Below are 19,003 nucleotides of genomic sequence, written 5' to 3'. Positions count from 1 at the left end.
CGTGAACCCGGAAGGCGGAGCTTGCGGTGAGCTGAGATTCAGCCACTGCACTCCAGCCTGGGTGACAGAGTGAGACTCCGCCTCCAAAAAAAAAAAAAAAAAAAAAAAAAAATGTTTCATGGCACTTGTTGAAGATAGGTAAACTTTATTAAAGGAGGGACTATGAAGATAGTTATAGAAACCACTGCAATGAGCTGCTGAAGGTGGGGAGAGATTGGGAGATTGAGCTCAACTCCAAACATAGCACTGCAAGTAGGAATCTATAGTCAAGGAGCAGTGTGTGTGTGTAGCGGGGGCAGAGGTGGGTGTGTGTGTGGAAATTATTAAGAGGAAACATCGGGGGAAGGGGATATCCTCGCTAAACTGACCTGACAGGATTCTTGAAGGCAGGCAGGGTTATCAGAGATTACCTGGAGTGCAGTGGAGGATGAGGAACCTGATTAGATATTTTCTTTTTCTTTTTCTTTTTCTTTTTTTTTTTTTTGAGACAGAGTCTTGCTCTGTCGCCCAGGCTGGAGTGCAGTGGCCAGATCTCAGCTCACTGCAAGCTCCGCCTCCCGGGTTGACGCCATTCTCCTGCCTCAGCCTCCCGAGTAGCTGGGACTACAGGTGCCCGCCACCTCGCCCAGCTAGTTTTTTGTATTTTTTTTTTAGTAGAGACGGGGTTTCACCGTGTTAGCCAGGATGGTCTCGATCTCCTGACCTCGTGATCCGCCCATCTCGGCCTCCCAAAGTGCTGGGATTATAGGCTTGAGCCACCGCGCCCGGCAGATATTTTCAACCTAAAAGGAAGAGGCCGAGGCACAAAATATAAAGAGTTTACTTGAGCCAAACTGAGGACAGCTGCCTGGAAGACTCAGACCCAAGTAACCCTTGAATATGAACTTTGTTTGATCTTTTTTACAAGCAGGTTTTTAAAGGCAAAAAAGGAGGCTAGGGAGCAGGATGATACAAAGTTGTTTGTGGACCCAGCACGGTGGCTCACGCCTGTAATCCCAGCACTTTGGGAGGCCAAGGAGGGCAGATCACGAGGTCAAGAGATTGAGACCATCCTGGCCAATACGGTGAAACCCCGTCTCTACTAAAAATACAAAAATTAGCTGGGCGTGGTGGTGCACACCTGTAATCCCAGCTACTCGGGGGGGCTGAGGCAGGAGAACTGCTTCAACCCAGGAGGCGGAGGTTGTAGTGAGCCAAGATCACGCCACTGAACTCTAGCCTGGTGACAGATCAAGAGTCCATCTCAAAAACAAAAAACCAAAACCAAAACAAAACAAAAACACAAAGCTGTTTGTCAGGAATTCTCATTGGTTGCCAGAAATAGCATTGGTTAATGATTAGCTATACATTGTTAAGCTATAGGGCGTAGTAACAATGCCCAGGATGGCATTATTAGGTTAATTTATAGCTACTTATGGCAATAGCAAGCCATTTCAAGAGATGAAGGCATAGCTCAAAGAGGGTAGTTAGGGCATGATTGCTTGTCTCATTTTAGAGTCTGGGAGTGATAATTTAAAAGAACTCACCTCCTAAAATAAAAGTGATCGGGGTCGGGTGCTGTGGCTCATGCCTGTAACTCCAGTACTTTGGGAGGCCGAGGCTGGTGGATCACCTGAGGTCAGGAGTTTGAGACTAGCCTGGCCAACATGGCGAAACCCTGTCTCTACTAAAAATACAAAAAAAATTTAGATGGGCATGGTGGCGTGTGCCTCTAATCCCAGTTACTCGGAAGGCTGAGGCAGAAGAATTGCTTGAACCTGGCAGGTGGAGTTTGCAGTGAGCCGAGATCTCGCCATTGCACCCCAGCCTGCATGCAAAGCGGGAGACGCCATGTCAAAAAAAGTAAAAGTGATCAGATATTGGCCAGGCACAGTGGCTTGTGCCTGTAATCCCAGCACTTTGGGAGGCTGAGGCAGGAGGATCACCTAAGGTCGGGAGTTCGAGACCAGCATGGCCAACATGGTGAAACTCCATCTCTACTTAAAAAAAAAAAAAAAAAAAAGCCTGGCATGGTGGCACACGCCTATAATCTCAGCTACTTGGGAGGCTGAGGCCGAACTGCTTGAACTCCAGAGGTGGAGGTTGTAGTGAGCCAAGATCACGCCACTGCACTTCTGTTGCCTGGGGAACAGAAGGGAAACTCCGTCTCAAAAAATATATATAATAATAATAATAATAAAAGTGATCAGATATCAAGGGTGGAGAGTTCTTGCTCCACTGACTTAGGATTCTTGTAAAAATTGGATAATGCAAGCCGGGCACCACGCCCAAAGCGGGAGGATCATTTGAGGCCAGGAGTTTAAAATCCGCTTGGGCAACATAGTGAGACTCCCATCTCTACCAAAAAACAATTTTTTTAAAAAAAATTAGCTGGATGTAGTAATGTGAGCCTTAGTCCTAGCTACTCGGGAGGCTGAGGTGGGAGGATCCCTTGTGCCCAGGGGTTTGAGGCTGCAGAGAGAACACAGAAACCCAAAAGTCAAGCCTAGTTGGAAAAGAGCTCAGAAGTGCCTAAGTAGAGTTTGGTCAAGTAGAGAATTTTTGTCAAAAGTGAGGCTGGAATCCCAGTGCAAAGGTCTGATGCCAAAATAGGGTCGCCAGATTTAGCAAAACTATTGCACTGGACATACGCTAAAAAAAGGTATACCTTTCCACAAAAGATGGCCTAGGAAAGAAAGTACTATTTGTTTATCTGAAATGCAAATTTAAGTGCATGTCTCTTTTCAATACTCCTTTTCTGACCTCGCGTGGTGCTTGCCTTTGGGATTAGGGAGAGGGGTGTCGGGGTGCCGGCCACTGAATTGGAGGACCAGGGGCCAGACCCTGGAGCCCAGGGACAGTGGGAAGATGAAAGAGGGGCTGCAAAGCCCAGTCGGGCGAGCTTGTTCCAGCGCCTGGCCAAGAGTGCCCTCTGGTGGTCAAACGGAGCCCTGCACCCGCGACGAGCGCAGCCCAAGCAGTGGGGACCCGGCCTCTGAGGCGGACACCTGTTCTTGGTTCCGACCTCTGCTGAGAGCACAAGCCCGCTCCGGGACTGTAGAGAAGGAAGCCGGGAGGACGGGACAAGTTCACAGCCACCTGGGATAGATTTTTCTTTTTCTTTTTTTTCTTCCTGAGGCGGAGTCTGGCTCTGTCGCCCAGGCTGGAGTGCAGTGGCCGTATCTCAGCTCACTGCAAGCTCCGCCTCCCGGGTTTACGCCATTCTTCTGCCTCAGCCTCCCGAGTAGCTGGGACTACAGGCGCCCGCCACCTCGCCTGGCTAGTTTTTTGTATTTTTTAGTAGAGGCGGGGTTTCATCATGTTAGCCAGGATGGTCTCCATCTCCTGACCTCGTGATCCGCCCGTCTCGGCCTCCCAAAGTGCTGGGATTACAGGCTTGAGCCACCTTGCCCGGCCTGGGATAGATTTTTCAAACCAGTCGTCTGGACTGGAGGCTCTGATCCGCTCCCTGCCAAGGGTCAGCCACTCTGTCTTGCTGAGGCGGCGGATGTGCAAGATCCTCACGTCCCTGAATTTTCAAGGCCCGAAGGAGCAAACCGCTGATATCTGCCCTTCCTCAAACCTCCCGCTGCTCACCACCCTCCTGGCCCCTCTGCTCACTTCCAGGGTGTGGGAAGTCAAATCAAAACTGAGGGCAAGCCGCCGCGGTAGCACGTGCCTGTAGTCCCAGCCACAGGGGAGGGAGTGGGAAGGAGGTGGGAATCGCTTGACCCCAGGACTTCCAGACTGCTGAGCGCCATGATCAGGCCTGTGAACAGCCACTGCACTCCAGCCTGGGCAACACAGCAGGATCCTGTGTCTAAACAGGTGAATAAAAGAATTAATACAATCAAGAAAGAAAAAACGACCAGGCGTGGTGGCTCATGCCTGTAATCCCAGCACTTTGGGAAGCCTAGGCAGGCAGATCACAAGGTCAGGAGTTTGAGACCAGCCTGCCCAACATAGCAAAACCCTGTCTCTACTAAAAATACAAAAATTAGCCAGGTGTGGTGGCATGCGCCTGTAGTCCCAGCTACCCAGGAGGCTGAGGTAGGAGAATCATTTGAATCCGGGAGGTGGAGGTTGCAGTGAGCCAAGATCGTGCCACTGCACTCCAGCCTGGGCAACAGTGTGAGACTCCATCTCGAAAGAAAGAAAGAGAGAGAGAGAAAGAGAGAAAGAAAGAAAGAAAAGAAAGAAAACACTAAGGGCAGCACTAAGAGGCAACTCATTATTAAAACCAACCAGGGTGAGTCCCTTTCTGGTGTGGAGGACTGGTGTGAATCTGCTTTTCAGTCGATCGGGTTGATCATACAGGGTCTACATGTACCCCTTCTGGGACACATTCCTTCCCCAGACTTTCACTGTGCCCTCCTGTGCCCCAGGATATTAAGTTCTGAAGGTGTGAAGGTTGTGTAGGGGAGAAAAAGTTATCTTTGCCTCACCCATCGTGAAGTTCATGCCTATAACAAAAGACATTAACTAGAGAAAGGCATCATAAATTTTTGTTGTTGTTGTTGTTTTTTGAGACAGAGTCTCACTCTATCATCCAGGCTGGAGTGCAGTGGCGTGATCTGGACTCAATGCAACCTCCGCCTCCCGGGTTCAAGAGATTCTCCTGCCTCAGTCTCCCAAGTAGCTGGGATTACAGGCATGTGCCACCATGCCCAGCTAAGTTTTGTATTTTTAGTAGAGATGGGGTCTCACCATGTTGGCCAGGCTGGTATTGAACTCCTGACCTCAGGCGATCCACCCACCTCAGCCTCCCAAAGTGCTGGGATTACAGGCGTGAGCCACTGCGCCTGGCCCATAAATTTATTTAACCAAAGTTTTAGTGACATGGAAGCCTTTGGAATGAAGGCCTGAAGGCCAGGGAAGGCCGGAAGTCGTAGCTCACACGTGTAACCCCAGCACTTTGGAAGGCCAAGGCGGGCAGATCACTCGAGGTCAGGAGTTTGGGACCAGACTGGCCAACATGGTGAAACCTCATCTCCACTAAAAATACAAAAATTAGCCGGATGTGGTGGCGAGCATCTGTAATCCTAGCTACTTGGGAGGCTGAAGCAGGAGAATTGAACCCTGGAGGCGGAGGTTGTGGTGAGCTGTAATTGCGCCACTGCACTCCAGCCTGGGCTATAGAGCAAGACTCTGTCTCAAAAACAAAAACAAAAACAAAGACCAGGGAAATCTGTCTATTTTTATGCCACGGTTTGATGAAAAACAGTCACGTAGAGACCAGGCACGGTGGCTCATGCCTGTAATCCCAGCACTTTGGGAGGCCGAGGTGGGCAGATCACGAGGTCAGGAGATCAAGACCATCCTGGCTAACACAGTGAAACCCCGTCTCTGCTAAAAAAAAATACAAAAAAAATTAGCTGGGCATGGTGGCGGGCACCTGTAGTCCCAGCTACTCAGGAGGCCAAGGCAGGAGAATGGCATGAACCTGGGAGGCGGAGCTTGCAGTGAGCCCAGATCGCACCACTGCACTCCAGCCTGGGTGACAGAGCGAGACTCTGTTTCCCGAAAAACAAACAAACAAACAAAAAAAACGGTCACGTAGAAATGTGATTGGACAAAAGGGGGTGTGACCTAAGAGTAACAGATTAGGAGGAGCTCAGCTGGGCCTGTTTGTTCAAATTCTTTTGTGTCTTTGTATGATGTTCCTTCTCTCTAGGTATGGGGGAGGACACCTGTCACAGGAGGATCTTCAAGGGAGAAGGGAGGAGGTCAGAGAGTGACCTTGCTAGTTTTTATGGTTTGTTTCCAGGAAGAGGAGTTCTAGTTTCTCTGACCCACTTCAGGAGAGAAAGGGGAATGGGAGAAAGGAGGGCAAGGCAGTTCAGGAGGGCAAGGCAACTTCTTGCTTCTGCAGCCCTCTCAATCTCCTGAAGCTCAAAATACCCTACATTCCAAGGTACCATACTTTGGGGCGTCATGTTCTGAGCCCAGACAGTGGCAAACATGATCCACATGGGCCCCATTTTCTTGGGGCTCTTGAGGAGACAGGGGTGGACATAAACGGTCACACAGGACCGGGCACAGTGGCTCATGCCTGTAATCCTGGCACTTTGGGAGGCCGAGGTGGGCAGATTGTGAAGCTCAGGAGTTCAAGACCAGCTTGGGCCGGGCACGGTGGCTCACGCCTGTAATCCCAGCACTTTGGGAGGCTGAGGCAGGCGGATCACAAGGTCAGGAAATCGAGACCACGGTGAAACCCCGTCTCTACTAAAAATACAAAAAAAATTAGCCGGGCGCGGAGTGGGTGCCTGTAGTCCCAGCTACTCAGGAGGCTGAGGCAGGAGAATGGCGTGAACCCGGGAGGCGGAGCTTGCAGTGAGCCGAGATCACACCACTGCACTGTGAGACTCCGTCTCAAAAAAAAAAAAAAAAAAAAAAAAAAAAGACCAGCTTGAGCAACATGGCAAAAACCCATCTCTACAAAAAATACAAAAATTAGCTCGGCATGGTGGCAGGTCCCTGTAATTCCAGCTACTCAGGGCACTGAGGAAGGAGAATTGCTTGAAACTGGGAGGTGGAGGTTGCAGTGAGCCAAGATCGCACCACTGCATTCCACTGGGTGACAAAGTGAGACCCTGTCTCAAATCAAAAACAAAAACAGTCACACAGCACAGAGTGCCAAAGAGGCGTGTCCCACCTCTCACCCCAGGGCCTAAGGAAACCCACCTGCTGGCCCTTTCCTCTGAGAACTGCTGAGGCCAGATTCCTGTAGGATGCACAGTTGGTCTTCCCAGGGCCCTCCTGTATCAGCTGGCTTTTCATCCTCTTTGTTTGTGTACTTGGTGCTGGACGCCTCACTGGCCATGCCAGCTTGGTCAGAACTCACCCTGCAGTCTCTGTGTATGGCCCAGGGCCCTGCAGAACGCTGAAGGCCCAACACATGGTCCCTAGGATGCTCACCCCCCTTCTGCCCTGCCATATCCACTCACCCCGCAATGGTGTTGGGAAGTGGGGACCTTTTGGGAGGTGTTTAGGCCATGAGGGCTTGGCCCTCCTGGATGGATTAATGATGACTGGATTATAAAAGGGTTTGACAGAGGGAATTCATCTCTTTTTGCTCTTCCACATTCCTCCCTGTGAGGACAGTGTTCCTCCCTTGTGGAGGACGCAGTGTTCCAGGCACCATCTCAGAAGCAGAGATTGGACCTTCACCAGACAATAAACCTGCTGCTGCCTTGATTTTGAACTTACCAGCCTCCAGAACTGTGAGGGATACATTTTAACTGTTTATAAATTAGTCTCTGGTATTCTGTCACAGTAGCACAAAATGGAGTAAGACATAGTGGCCTAAAATAATATTTATTGTTGTGCATAATTCTGTAGGTTGGCTTTATGGTTTCTCTAGTCTCAGGTTTGTTTGTTTTTTTGAGATGGAGTCTCCGTCACCAGGCCAGAGTGCAAGGGCGTGTTCTCAGCTCACTACAACCTCCGTCTCCCAAGTTCAGATGATTCTTGTTCCTCAGTCTCCCTAGTAGCTGGGACTACAAGTGCCTGCCACTACACCTGGCTAATTTTTTGTTTTTGTTTTGACACAGTGTCTCACTCTGTCACCCAGGCTGGAGTGCAGTGGTGTGATCTCGGCTCACTGCAAACTCCGTCTCCCAGGTCCAGGAGATTCTTGTAATTTTTGTATTTTTAGTAGAGACGGGGGTTTTTGTCATGTTGGCCAGGCTGGTCTTGAACTCCTGGCCTCAAGTGATCCTCCCGCCTCAGCCTCCCAAAGTGCTGGGATTACAGGTGTGAGCTACCACACCCAGCTGTCAGGTTTCTTATTTATGTGTCTCAGCTGCAGGTCAGGCAGATGGCTTTGCTGATCTTGGTTGGGCTCCTTCACACATCTGAGGGTCAGCTGCTCTGGATGTGCTCTGCTAGGCTGACTCAGATCTCCTCCACATTCCTCTCCCGTTTCTCATCCTTCCAGCAGACTAGTGGGCATGCTCTCATAGCAGTGGCAGGAGGCCAAGAAAGAACAAGCCCAATTGTGTGGGAAGGCAAGAAGGAGCTCACATGTGCTTTTCAAACCTCTGCTAACATCTTATTGGCCAAAGCAAGTCACATGGCAAGCCAGAGACAAAGTGGGAGGGACTTACAAAATTATAGGAAGAAAGAAGGCCATTGAATTGGGGGCCATTAAGGCAATCAACTTGCCATAAGGGCTAAGTATACACAGGCATTGTTCTTGAGTGTTGAGTGTACAGTGGTAAACAAGCCTTTAACACCTGAAGTGCAGTAGAGAAGAGCAATACACAAATAAACAAACAACTAAGTAAAATTAGGAAGTTGATTCCACGAAGAAAAAAGTGTGATTGGTGCTCAGATGAGAGTAACAAGTGAGGCTGGGCCTGGTGGCTCACGCCTGTAATCCCAGCACTTTGGGAGGCCAAGGCGGTGGATCACATGAGGTCAGGAGTTGGAGACCAGCCTGGCCAACATGGTGAAACCCCGTCTCTACTACAAATACAAAAATTAGCTGGGCATAGTGGTGGGTGCCTGTAATCCCAGCTACCAGGGAGGCTGAGGCAGGAGAACCGCTTGAACCCAGGAGGCAGAGGTTGCAGTGAGCCAATATTGCACCACTGCACTCCAGCCTGGTCCACAGAGTAAGACTCTGTCTCAAAAAAAAAAAAAAAAAAAAAAAAAAGGGGGGGTGGGGTGGGGAGTAACAAAGGAGATTTACTTTAGATTACCGAAGATGTGAAGGTTGAGAAGGAGCCAGTAATGTAAAGTCAGGGACAGAGAGCACTGGACAGAAGGCAGAGCCAATGCAGAGGTTCTGAGATGGGAAAGAGGCTCTGAGCCTGGCTAGAGTACCATGAATGAGGAAAGTGAAGGCATAAAATAAGATTGGAGAAGTAACAGGGACCAGCAGTAAGGCGTTTGGATTTTATTCCTTATGGGTGAGAATCCACTGGGAAGTTCTAATGGGAGAGAGAAGTGACACCATCTGATGTGTGCTCTGGCTGTTGTACAGAAGATGGATGAAGGCCGGGTGTGGTGGCTCACACTTGTAATCCCAGCACTTCGGAAGGCCATGGTTGGAGGATTGCTTGAGCCCATGAGTTTGGGACCAGCCTGGGCAACATAGTGAGACCCTGCTTCTACAAAGAATTTAAAAATTAGCCAGGCATGGTGGCTTGTGCCTGTAGTGCCACTACTTGGGAGGCTGAGACAGGAGGAATGCTTGAGCCAGGAGTTTGAGGCTATAGTGAGCTATGATTGCACCAGCCTGGGCAACAGAGTGTGACCCTATCTCTAAAAAAAATTAAAGATTAAAAAAAGAGCCAGGCATGGTGGCTCATGCCTGTAATCCCAGCACTTGGGGAGGCCGAGGCAGGTGGATCACTCAAGGTCAGGAGTTCGAGACCATCCTGACCAACATGGTGAAACCCCATCTCTACTAAAAAGGCAAAAATACAATCCCAGCTATTTGGGAGGCTGAGGCAGGAGAATTGCTTGAACCTGGGAGGTGGAGGTTGCAGTGAGCTGAGATTGAGCCATTGCACTCCAGCCTGGGTAACAAGAGCGAAACTTAGTCTCAAAAAAAAAAAAAAAAAAAAAGAAAATGGAGGAATGTTAGTAAGATGATAGCAAAAGCAGAGAGCCATGTTAGCAGGATTCTGTGAGTAATGGGAGAAGAGAGGAGACAGTTTTATTCTGTGTGTGGAGGTGGAATTGGCAGACATTGCTGAGGCTTTGCATGTGAAGGGCAAGGGAGAGGAGGTATCAAGTCTGACTACTTGGTCTCTGGCTTGAGCAACTGGATGAATAGAGGTGTGTCACTCCTAAGATGGAGAAGATGTGGAGGACAGATTAGAGGAGGGGAGACAAGAGTTCATCTTAAGGCTGGGTGCAGTGGCTCACACCTGTAATCCCAGCACTCTGGGAGACCTAGGTGGGTGGATGGCTTGAGCCCAGGAATTCAAAACCAGCCTGGGCAACCTGATGAAACCCTGTCTGTATAAAAAATACAAAAACTAGCCGGGAGTGGTGGCATGCAGCTGTTGTCCCAGCTACTTGGGAGGCTGTGGTGGGAGGATTGCTTGAATCTGGGAGGCAGAAGGCAGAGGTTGCAGCGCACTGAGATTTTACCAATGCACTCCAGCCTGGATGACAAGAGTGAGACCCTGTCTCAAAAAAAAAAAAAAAAAAAAAAAGTTCAGCTTAGAATATGTTAAAGTTGAGAAGTTTGAGATGCCAGAGAGATAACCAGGCAGTTGGATCTAGGGGGGTCTGGAACTACCTTCCCCCTCCATGTCATTTGAGGTTGGGTCTTGCAAAGAAGGAAACTAGTTGGATGGGGCAGAATTCATGACATAATGGATTGGTGGGGGTGAGTCCAGCAAGGTAAGGAGCAGATATTTCCTGGAGCAAGCAGCCAAATTATTTTTGTTTGGTCTTCAGTGGTTTTTTGTTTGTTTTGTTTTGTTTTGTTTTTTGAGACGGAGTCTTGCTCTGTCACCCAGGCTGGAGTGCAGTGGCGCGACACTGCAAGCTTCGCCTCCCGGGTTCATGCTATTCTCCTGCCTCAGCCTCCCGAGTAGCTGGAACTACAGGTGCCCATCATCACGCCTGGCTAAATTTTTTTTGTATTTTCAGTAGAGGCGGGGTTTCACTGTGTTAGCCAGGATGGTCTCGATTTCCTGACCTCGTGATCCGCACCTCGGCCTCCCAAAGTGCTGGGATTACAGGCGTGAGCCACTGCACCCGGCCTTAAGTGTTATTTAATACAGGGAGAAGAAAGTATGTTCATTTCAGTTCTTAATTTTTTTGAGACAGAGTCTCGCTCTGTCACCCAGGCTGGAGTGCAATGGCGTGATCTCAGCTCACTGCAACCTCTGCCTCTGGGGTTCAAGCAATTCTCGTGCCTCAGCCTCCTGAGTAGCTGGGATTACAGGTGTACACCACCATGCCTGGCTAGTTTTTGTATTTTAAAAATAGAAATGGGGTTTTGCCATGTTGGCCAGGCTGGTCTTGAACTCCTGACCTCAGGTGATCCACCCGCCTTGGCCTCCCAAAGTGCTGGGCTTACAGGCATGAGCCAACGTGCCTGGCCTCATTTCAGTTCTAAGCTTCATTAACTAAGTGTTCTCAGGCAAGAATCTTTTCTTCAGGCAAGCACCCTTTAATAATAAAAATAATGATTATACACTGCTTACTCTATGTCCAACAGCTCTGAGCACTTTATGGGCATTAACTCATTTGATTCGCACAACCCCGTGAAATGAGTACTATTATTTGCCCAATGTCATAGATGTGCCCAAGCACAGACAGGTTAAGTAATCCATTCAAGGTCACACAACTAGTAAGTGGGAAATCTGGGCCCCTCCCTCCCTCACTTAGCTGCTTAACTTCTCATTTTCTCCTTATATTGAAGGGGTTGGCCCAGAGGATAAGGGATGTTGGGGAAAAAGTTTTCCTTTATACTCTTAAGTTCAAGTACTGGATATTTGCAAATTGAACTGACAAAAGACAATTTTGCATATTTGTTTAGACATGCAATGCCCTTAGGCACAGGAGTGCTCTATGATGCACAGCTCAAAGGGCTGGTTAAAATTTGTGGCTTATACACTGTAGTGGGGAAGTGGAAGAGGCAAGAAAAGGCTCCTATGGGAAGAATGCATAGGTTTCTTTATGAAACACAAGTGAGTTTTTAGGAAAACGAACTGGAGAGAAAGTTTGTGATAACATTTGCTTATGCAGGGGCCCATGGTCTTTCTATTATCTCTTCATAGCCATGAAATTCCCCTGGAGAGGGAATTCGAAGTAGGTTTATTCTTGGTCTCTTTCCTGGTAGCTTCTGGAAGAAGAAATACATAGCAGTCTTCATTTCTCAAAGGTTTCTGCTTTTCTTATAAAAATTAGCCTGCACTTGGCTGGGCATGGTGGATCACGCCTGTAATCCCAGCACTTTGGGAAGCCGAGGCAGGTGGATCACTTGAGGCCAGGAGTTTGAGACCAGCCTGACCAACATGGTAAAATTCCATCTCTACTAAAAATACCAAAAATGAGATGGGCGTGGTGGCGGCACCTATAATCCCAGCTGCTCGGGAGGCTGAGGCAGGAGAATCCCTTGATCCTAGGAAGCAGAGGTTGCAGTGAGCCGAGATCACACCACTGCACTCCAGCCTAGGTGATGGAGTGAGACTCTGTCTCAAACAAACAAACAAACAAACAAAAATTAGCCTGTACCTGTACCTCTCTCTGTCTATTGGGGGTGGAGGTGGGGTGCTGAAGTGGGAGGATGGCTTGAGCCTAGGAGGTCGAGGCTGCAATGAGCAATGATTGTGCCACTGTACTCTAGCCTGGATGACAGCAAGACCCTGTCTCAAAAAAAAAAAAGTTTCTTCTGCTTTTAGTCAGATTTAGGAAGCTCCGAGAAGGCTTCTTTCTGCATCTGTTGAATCTCAAATGTCTTCAGCCTAAAATAATCTTTATACACCAAATCAGGGATTCTGAGTGGGTCCCCACAGGGCTTATCCAGTTCCATCATACTTTGGCTCATTGTGAAATGGCAAAGGGGGCAAAAGCAGCCTGAGGGGAAGGGAAGGATTTATATTTATAGTGCATACATTAGGCGCCTGACAGCAGTTTTTACTTCATCTCATTCCATCCTCCCAATACCTCCATAAGCAAATATTAGTGAATCCCGTTTATCAGGAGACCAAGGCTCAAGTGCAAAAAATTTACCCAGGGTGCCCAACATGTACCCAAGGTTGCCAGGATTGAGAACAGGTCTGCATGGCTTCAGAGCGGGGCTGATTCCAGAACAGTGAATGCAGAGGGCAGGAAGGGCCAGTCATTTGGGAAGCAAGACTGGGGCCATACTTTGGAGATCAGAGGCTGAGACCATATTAGGAAAGTACTTGGCAATTCCACCCAGGATGGCTTTGGAGAGTTAGAGAAATGCTGGTGCTAGCCCTCCCCATCTCTCTATCCCCCAGGGCCATTTATGGTCTGAGATAATGGAAGTTTCCAGCCAGTTAGTCAAGGTGGCTCATGGCTGTAATCCCAGCATTTTGGGAGGCTGAGGTGGGAGGATTGCTTGAGCTCAGGAGTTTGAGACCAGCTTGGGCAACATAGGTAGACCCATCTCTACAAAAAAAATTTAAAAATTAGCTAGGCATGGTAGTAGCGTGCCTGTAGTCCCAGCTACTCTAGAGGCTGAGGCAGGAGGACTGCTTGAGCCCAGGACAGGTTGAGACTGGAATGAGCCATGTTTGCAGCACTGGTGACAGAGCCAGACCCTGGCTCAAAAAATAAAATAATAATGGATGTTAGCCACTGGATGGAGAAGATAGCTGGAGTGGGGGAGGGGAGTGCCTCCAGGCTATGGAAGCCCTCAAGCCCATCTTCCCTTTTTCCAAGTGAATTCTGAGCCTGTCTTCCCCCAGCCAGTCTCCCAGAGCCTCCACCACACCTTGGTACTTAGGGGAGTACACAGGAGGTTTTGATTTCTGTACACTTGCTAAACAAAGGCAGACTGCAAGTGCTATTTCTTTCCACCTGACTTGCACAAAGTTTCTCCCCTCCTTTTTCCTGAGAATTGAGAAAGTTAAAATAAGCAAGGAATGAGAAATCTGAAACATTCCCTGCTAGTCTTCTGGCTGGGATAACAAAGATAAAGGCAGCTACAAAGTTAAACAGGAAACACAATCTCTCCCAAGGATAAACTGCCATCCCAAAGCCCAAAGTAGCATAAGGAATACTGTTTTTTTACACTTGGCAATTTCAGAAATCTTGTTCTCGAAAGTCATAGGCTTTCAGAAACTTTGCTGGCTGAAATTATTGTTATTATTTATTTATTTAGAGGCAGGGTCTCTGTCTGTCACCCAGGCTGGAATGCAATGCTGTTCACTGCAGCCTTGACCTCACAGGTTCAAGTGATTCTTCCACAGCCTCGCCAGTAGTTGAGACTACAGGCATGTGTCACCATGCCCAGCTGGTATCTTTTTAATTTTTTTTTTTTTTTTGGTAGAGAAAGGGTCTCACTCTGCTGCCTAGGCTGGTCTTGTACTCCTGGGCTCAAGCGACACTCCCACCTCAGCCTCCCAAAGTGTTGAGAATACAGGCGTAAGCCACCTCTCCTGGCCTTGCTGTTTGAAATTGTATCAGCAAAAATGAAACATCCCACTCTTGCCTGGAGTGTCTTACTTTGACACAGAAACAGCTGTGATTTACAACCCAGGTGTATAACTTTAGATAAGGGATTTGTGGACACCATTCTACATCTATCTTAACTTTGTTGTTTCCAAGGAAATGGGACCTTGGGTGGACTGCGTAGTCTAGCTTTGTCTTTACACACAGCTAGACTTGAGCTTGCAAAACACTGTTTCAGGTAAATTTATTCTAAACTCCACCCTCCCCCTCCCTTTTTTAGTTTGGTGAGATGCCCCATGGTTCCTCTGCTGTGGAGGCTCCCGCCTTGCAACTACCAAAACAAACCCTTACTTTGGCAGACTACAGGCTTGTCCCTGGTGATCGTGAGCTGCTTGGGCTAGTATGGAACCCTCACAAAACATGCCCCTCCTTTCTTCATCCTTCACTTTATCTCCCAAGGCCCAAGACAAAGACATAGATTGTTGGGTCACGCTGTTCCTTGGACAGGCAGAGAGGGGAACACAGGGCACTGTATTCTTGAGAATACTTGTTTTCTTTCTTCTTCTTTTTTTGTGTGTGTGTGTTTTGTTTTTGTTTTTTTCTGAGACAGGGTCTCAAGGTAGGAGTGCAGTGGCCTGATCATAGCTCACTGCAACCTCAAGCTCCTGGGATCAAGCAATCTTCCTACCTTGAGCCTCCCAAGTAGAGAGTAGCTAGGACTATAGGCACGCACCACCACTCCTGACTAAATTTTTAAAATGTTTTTGTAGAGAAGGGGGTCTCACTATGTTGCTGGCTGGTCTTGAATTCCTGGCCTCAAGTGATCTTTCTGTCTTGGTCTCCCAAAATGTTGGGATTATAAGTGTGAGCCATTGTCCCTGGCCAGTTGATTTCTTTGTATAACTGTCCAATTTATTGAATATGTATGGTGTGCCAGGCAATGGGCTGAGGGCTTCATAATGTCCTTTCACGCAATCCTTAGCACAACCCCATGAAGAAGGTAGTGTTAATATCATCCCTATTTTACAGATATAGAAAGTGAGGCACAGGCTAAATAACTTGCCCAACAAGCACATGCAGTTTAGTAAGCAGCTCAGCTGGGATGCGAACACAAACTTTGAATACAGAGCTCTTAACCAGTAGGCCAGAGGTTCCCAAACACCTAGTATATTTACTACCTTAGTACTTTCCTGCTAATCTCCTAGGCCAAAACAACTCCACTGATTGTTATGCAATTTATTAAGTGTAGCCATTTGAAAAAAAAAATACATATAAACTAAAATAAAAATATTTTTATTCAATTTTCAAAATAGCCCATATATAGTCATGGAATATACGTATTGGTTGGGCACTACCGACTAAAGATAGTTTAGGGCTAGGCACGGTGGCTCACGCCTGTAATCCTAGCACTTTGGGAGGCCAAGTAGAGAGAAGAGCTTGAGCCCAAGAGTTGGAGACCAACCTGGGCAACATAGCAAGACCCAGTCTCTACAGAAAATAAAATTATCAGGATGTGAGGATGCACACCTGCAGTCTTAGCTGCTTGGGAGGCTGAGGCAGGAGGATCAGCCTGGGCAACAGAGTGAGACCCTGTCTCAGAAAAAAAAAAAAAAAGACTTTTATTCAGATATGCATACAGGAGTTCAAAGAAAAAAAAATGTGACTCCAGGAGGCTGTTATTTGGCATTTATACAATTTTTTTTTTTTTCTTGAATCTCTGAATCTACTTTATATATACCATTTAATAGGGGGAAAGGAGGGAGAAGAAGGCTTCTATGGGAAGAACAAACAGGTTTCTGGGGAACAAATGGGAGATAAGAATGTTTGTTTTTGCAGGTGCAAGTGGTCTTTGTCTTTTTTTTTCTGGCCACTAAACTCCTCTAGAGAGGAGATTTATGGCAGCTTCACTCCCAGAAATTTCTGCTGTTAGTCACATAAGGGAAGCTTTGAAAAGGCGTCTTTCTGCATCTGTTGGCTCTCAAATGTCTTCAGTTCCAAGTAATATTCATGCCAGTTCTGGGGGTCTGGGTGGTCCCCACATAATATATGTGTTCTCTTGTCTCTTAGTGAAGTTTGTGGGAGGCATCTAACTGTAGCCTCCAAAATTTGGCCCACAGGAACTACTGTCCTCATCAAAGACGAGGAAACAAATTCAGAGAAGTATTAATACAATTGCTGCGAGTTATCTGCTTGGCCAGCTAGCATCAGAGCTCAGTTCTTCATTTAACCCAAAGCACAGGCTCTTAACCTCTTAGAACTGGCGCATCCCCTCTGAACCTCCATTTCCTCCCTGTAAAATAATAATGTCGGCCGGGCGCAGTGGCTCACACCTGTAATCCCAGCACTTTGGGAGGCTGAGATGGGCGGATCACGAGGTCAGGAGTTTGAGACCAGCCTGGCCAACATGGTGAAACCCCATCTCTACTAAAAATATAAAACTTAGCCGGGTGTGGTGGTGCCTGTAATCCCAGCTACTCAGGAGACTGAGGCAGGAGAATTGCTTTAACCTGGGAGGTGGAGGTTGTGGTGAGCCAAGATCGCTCCATTCCACTCCAGCCTTAGTGACAGAGCGGGACTCTGTCTCCCCCGCAAAAACAAACAACAACAACAAAAAGAGAATAACGTTACATTCAGTTGAACCAAAACGAATATTAATATTTGTATTTCGAAAAAGGTCCAGCTTGGCTGGGAGCAGTGGCTCACATCTATAATTCCAATACTTTGGGAGGCCGAGGCTGGTGGATCATTTAAGGTCAGGAGTTCGAGACCAGCGTGGCCAACATGGGGAAACCTGTCTCTATTAAAAATACAAAAATTAGCCGGGCAGTAGTGGCGCGTGCCTCTAATCCCAGCTATTCGGGAGGCTGAGGAAGGAGAATTGTTTGAGCCTCGGAGGTGAAAGTTGTGGTGAGCTGAGACTACACTACTGCACACCAGTCTGGGACACAGAGTAAGACCCTGTCTCAAAACAAAACAAACCAAAAACCAAAAAGGTCCAGCTTGGGCAACATAGTGAAACTTCATCTCTACAAAAAATTTTTAAAAAATTAGCAGGGCACCAGGCACAGTGGCTCACACCTGTAATCCCAGCACTTTGGGAGGCTGAGGCAGGCGGATCACTTGTGGTCAGGAGTTCGGGACCAGCCTGGCCAACATGGTGAAACCGTGTCTCTATTAAAAAACAACAATTAGTTGGGCATGGTGGCGGTCACCTGTAATCCCAGCACTCGGGAGGCTGAGGCGTGAGAACTGCCTGAACCCGCGAGGTTGCAGTGAACCAAGGTCTGTACTCCAGCCTGGGTGACAGAGTAAGACTCCTCAAAAAAAAAAAAAAAATTGCTGGGCATGTTGGTGTGGGCCTGTGGTCCCAGGTACTCAGATTGAGGTGGGAGGAATGCTTAAGCCTGGGAGGTTGAGGCTACAATAAGCCAAGATAACGCCACTGTACTCCAGCCTCTGTGACAGAGCCAGACCCTGTCTCAAAAAAATTTTAAAAAGGGCAAATTTTGGCAATTTCATATTGTTCAACCTAGTATAAGTTGGTTGTAATAACTAAATGAGATAAAATGGTGTTAAATTGGAAGCATTATAGTATTTCTGTTAACAACATAGGGCTCCAGAACCAGCTTCCTTGAGTTTAAATCCAGACTCCACCACTCTCTAGCTATGTAGTCATGGGCAAGTTACTTGACCCATCTGTGCCTCACCTTCATCCATGACAATGGAGATACAGGATAAACAGCCTCTTCGTGCAATTCTGAAATCCAAAAAGCTCTGCAAAGCTTTTGGGGATAAATTTATTTGGTAGCACATTTTGACCTGAGGCTATTTATGGTCTATATTCTGTATTCTTTCTACTTAGTATGAATAAGCATGTAAGTTTTACTGCATGTCTGATTTCAGGGTATTCCCCCAGACTCTCTGGGGGTGTTACATATACCGGTGGGGGAAAGAGACCAACTCTCAAATATTACCTGAAACAGTTGGTTTCACTGTGCTTGCTTGGGTAGCACATATACCAAAATTGGAATGACCCCTGCACAGGGATGAAATGCAAATTCGTGAAGTATACCGCATTTTTCTTAGCACACACCATCTTTGGCAATTTTTTTTTTTTTTTTGAGACAGAGTCTCGCTGTGTTGCCCAGGTTGGAGTGCAGTGGCGCGAGATCTTGGCTCACTGCAAGCTCCGCCTCCCGCATTCATGCCATTCTCCTGCCTCAGGTACAGGCGTGTGCCACCATGCCCAGCTAATTGTTTGTATTTTTAGTAGAGATTGGGTTTCACCGTGTTAGCCAGGATGGTCTCGATCTCCTGACCTCGTGATTCGCCGGTCTCGGCCTCCCAAAGTGCTGAGTGCTGGGATTACAGGTGTGAGCCACTGCGTCCCGCCGGGTTTTTTTTTTTTTTTTAGGTTGATTTTATTTCTTGCCTAGCAAAGGAGAACCTTCTGGCAAAACAGTCTACACGAACAAGGCAAAGAACTAATCTTACATAGGTTTTTACCAATGCACAGCTGTTGGTTGGGACTGGTTTCCCGCAATCTGGATTTCATATTTATTTACAGCTTGGGATAAGGGGACAAACAATTGTCTTCCACTTTCTTTCTTGAATTTGAAGATAAACTTTTTATTCTCATAGTCTCTTAGCTTTCTTTCTTTTCTTTTTTTTTCTTTCTTGAGACGGAGTTTTGCTCTTGTCGCCCAGGCTGGAGTGCAGTGGCGCGATCTTGGCTCACTGCAACCGCCGTCTCCTAGGTTCAAGTTATTCTCCTGCCTCAGCCTCCCGAGTAGCTGGGATTACAGGCGCCCGCCGCCACGCCCGGCTAATTTTTGTATTTTTAGTAGAGATGGGGTTTCACCATGTTGACTAGGCTGGTCTTCAACGCCTGACCTCAGGTGATCCACCC

The 19,003-nt window shown here is 47.7% G+C and overlaps 1 protein-coding gene across 14 annotated transcripts in view; it reads right to left on the bottom strand.

Moving 5' to 3' along the window:
- Positions 1 to 19,003, bottom strand: part of CALM2 (calmodulin 2) — a 1,210,617-nt gene that overhangs the window by 641,615 nt on the left and 549,999 nt on the right. The window lies entirely within an intron of this gene.

The sequence above is a fragment of the Macaca thibetana genome, chromosome 13, assembly GCF_024542745.1.
Source record: "Macaca thibetana thibetana isolate TM-01 chromosome 13, ASM2454274v1, whole genome shotgun sequence".
NCBI classification, from domain to species: Eukaryota; Metazoa; Chordata; class Mammalia; order Primates; family Cercopithecidae; genus Macaca; species Macaca thibetana.
The sequence above is the reverse complement of the archived record's forward strand: the minus strand, read 5'-3'. Positions and strand labels throughout refer to the sequence as shown.